This window comes from Lactuca virosa, chromosome 9 (assembly GCF_052849685.1).
Source record: "Lactuca virosa cultivar CGN04683 chromosome 9, Lactuca_virosa_CGN04683_v6, whole genome shotgun sequence".
NCBI classification, from domain to species: domain Eukaryota; kingdom Viridiplantae; phylum Streptophyta; class Magnoliopsida; order Asterales; family Asteraceae; genus Lactuca; species Lactuca virosa.
The window spans coordinates 47,177,712-47,181,575 of record NC_136434.1 but is presented as its reverse complement, the minus strand read 5'-3'; positions in this window follow the sequence as shown (position 1 = coordinate 47,181,575).

Genomic DNA, 3,864 nt, shown 5'->3' with positions numbered 1-3,864 from the left:
TTGATAGTCGAAGATTTTGGGTTGATAAGTTTCGAAGGTTTTACCCGTATCGACTAACGAAGATTATTGTACGAAGAATTGTATATCGACGTGCGAAGAATTTGATTGGAACGTATGAAGATTTTTTCTCAAACTGTCGAAATTTTTGAGGCGTCGTCTGGAACAAGCGAATAGGAGAAGAAATCACACAAGTTTTGAAATTAGCCCCTGAAATTTCGAAGACTTGGCAGAATTAGTCCGGTTTCGAATATTGAGCAAAAATTGTGAAGATGTTTCGAAAATTGCACCTGAAGTTTCGACATTTTGGCAGTTTATACCCAAAGTCGAAAATAGTGTTATAAAGTTGAGAAAATGAAGATTTTTCATTTCTGGTCCCTGCAGTTTGTGCGAATTTATGCTTTATGCCCAGTTTCGCAAATGGGCTAGAGTTTCGCATATTTGGATGTTTTTGGCGCAACGGGTCCCTGCAGAATTTTATTAGTGATGCTTTTTACCCGGTTTTTGAAAAATCTTGCAACTTTCACCCAAAAAGTCAAAAATTTTCATAAATTGGAATTTTTTTGTGGCTTTTTCGTGATTGTTTTTCCGTGCAAGATTTTTGGTGATTCATTTTTGGTACACATCAAGGGGGAGTATCGTGAAGACTATTCCTCGGGCGCTTCTCACCCTTAGTGGGTTTTATAATCATTTTTTGATTATAAAAAGGGGGAGCATGATGGATATTCGAAGCTTCTCGGGTTTGTCGAATATTCATTTGTGGATTTGAAGACCGGTGTTACTTCGAGGGGGAGTTTGGTCTTGATCGCGTTTGCTCGTTGGAGATTGAAGCCGGACATCCAATCCTAACTTTGATGGGGAGAATGTTAGGGTGCAAAGTCACTCTTGGATGTAGTGTTTTAGGCTTACCCTCTTGTATGTGTAAATGGGTTGAGTCTTTCCTATAAATAGGAAGTGAGTGACTCCCATTATGTAAGGAACCATTTGGAGTGTTAGACTAGAGAGAGAAATTGTGTACAAACCCATTTGTATATTCTTTCTAGATCTAATATGAGCTTACAAAGATTTATTTACTCCTTGTTTTCTTGATTTTACATGATGGTTTACTAGATCTTTCTAATTCCGCACATGCCATCATAATCAACACCACTACACTTCGCACAACCTCTGGCGAAGAGTCTCAAATGAGGCCTGCTGCTCGGGCCCCAGTCAAAAGTAACACCCTTCCGGGTCAATCTGGTGAGAGGAACAACGATCTTGGAGAAATCTATGATAAATCTCCGATAGTAGCCGGCCAGACCCAGAAAACTCCTGATCTCAGACGTGGATCTCGGCACCTCCCATCTCACAACCGCCTCAATCTTGTCCGGGTTGACCAATATCTCATTCTGATTAACGAGATGCCCCAGAAACTGGACCTCTCGTAACTAGAAATCACACTTGGAGAATTTGGCATAAAGCTTCTCAACCCTCAATATTCCAAGAATCTCCCGCAGGTGCTCCTCGTGCTGCTCTCTGGACCTCGAGTACACCAGAATGTCGTTGATGAACACGATCACCGATCGATCCAACATGGGCCTGCACACCCGGTTCATGAGATCCATGAACGCCGCCGGTGCGTTGGTGAGCCCGAAAGGCATCACCACAAACTCGTAATGCCCATAACGAGTTCTGAAGGCTGTCTTCTGGATATCCTCCTCGCAAACTCTCATCTGATGATATCCAGACCTCAAATCAATCTTGGAAAACCAAGATGCTCCCTACAACTGATCAAATAAATCATTGATCCTCGGTAGCGGATAACAGTTCTTGACCGTCAGCTTGTCCAACTCCCGATAATCGATGCACATCCGGTGTGAACCATCTTTCTTCTTAACAAAAAGGATAGGTGCTCCCCACGGCGAGCTACTCGGTCTGATGAAACCCTTCCCCAGCAGCTCCTGGAGCTGTGAGGATAACTCCTGCATCTCTGGTTGCACAAGGCGATAAGGTGCCTTGGCAATAGGCGCCGCACCCGTAACCAAATCAATCCCGAACTCCACCTGCCTCTCGGGAGGCACACCTGGCAACTCCTCGGGAAAAGCATCCGGGAACTCGCACACTATCGGAACCTCGGAGATAGAACTCGTCCTCTCTGTAACAACCCGCGTATCCGTCACGTACGCCAAGAAGCCCATACATCCTTGCTGTAGACTCTGTCTCTCTCTGGCAGCAGAACAGAAAGCTGATCCAGATCTGGTACCCTCGCCATACACTGTAAGCACTCCCCCACTAGGGTCTCGTATAGTCACCAACTGACGCTCGCAGTTGATCACAGCTCCAAAACGGCTCAACCAATCCATGCCCACGATGACACAGACATCCCCCATCGCTATCGGCACCAGATCTATTGGAAACTCGACGCCAAAAATCTCTAACATACATCCTCAGAATACATCAGTAGCAAAACCCGCATGCTCGTCGGCTATAGAAACCCTCAGAGGTCGACTCAACGCCTCACGTCGGATACTGATGTGACGACTAAACGCTAAAGACACGAAGGATCGACTCGCTCCCGTGTCAAATAACACCAAAGCAGGTACATAAATCACAAGAAAAGTATCGGTCACGACATCAGGTGTTGCGTGGACCTCCTCCGCTGTCAGCTGAAAAGCTCTCCCACGAGCCCTCGGAGCCTCGGCCTTTACTGGCCGACTATCAGTAGCACGCAAAGTAGCAGGAGTGGAACCCTGGGCTGATCCCTAAACAAGCTGAAGGCACTCGGCCTTCCGATGGCCGGTCTGGTTGAAGTGAAATCAAACTGCAAACCCCTTGGGGCAATCCTTCGCCATGTGCCCCTCTTTGCCACATTTGTAGCAAATCCTCGCCCGACAAGATCCCTCGTGGCTCTTTCCGCACTTGCCACAAGTGCGACCCTTTTGGCCCCCAGCTCTCGCATCAGCGGGCTTAGCCCACTTCGTCGCCGGCTGCGACTGTACTGGTCTCCGATCCCTCCCCTGGGACTCTGCCTCCTCCCTGGCCTGTAACTCAAGCTCGATCTCCCTCCGCATGACATTGGTATGAAGCTCAGCCAATGTCCTGTACAACGAGTTCACCACGAACTCCTGTATATTCCTCAGTATGCTCAGATATTGGCTCACACGTGCCTGCTCGGTAGACACGTGCTCAGGGCAAAACAACGCCCTCTCATGGAACATCCTCGAAATCTCAGTCACATGTAACAACGTAAATTTTCAAACAATTTTTCATTTTTAAAACATAATTCATTCATAACAAAACCCATTGTATCACATAATATCTCAATGAACAAACCCAGAATCTCAAGTACATAAATCTTCATCAGTGTGTACAGACCATGTCGGCGCCTTCCGCAATCCTCGCTAGTACCTGAAACACATAACACAACAACTGTAAGCATAAATGCTTAGTGAGTTCCCCAAAATACCACATACAACACATACGCCTTTCTAGGCCATAACTCTGTGGGATCTTCCGATCCAAGTGTCTCAGGGGACTTCCGTCCCGAATCCCGGTAGACCTTCCGGTCCTACCCGTATCGACCTTCCGGTCCGTAACCTCCTGACCTTCCGGCCCATATCATCTTGACCTTCCGGTCCTTACCATACATAACATACATAGCACATACATATCACATAACCACATATAGCACATACATCTCATAGCATACAAGACCTTCCGGTCACACATAGGTACCCTTCCAGGTACAGTATAGTGAGAAGACTCACCTCAATGAAGTCGGATAACTCTCGTGCTCATCGTCCCGACCTAGCCTCCTCCTATCATTCAAATAACATCCCCGATCAATACTCTCTCATAGTCTCATCTCTAAAGATTGGGTAGAAGGCC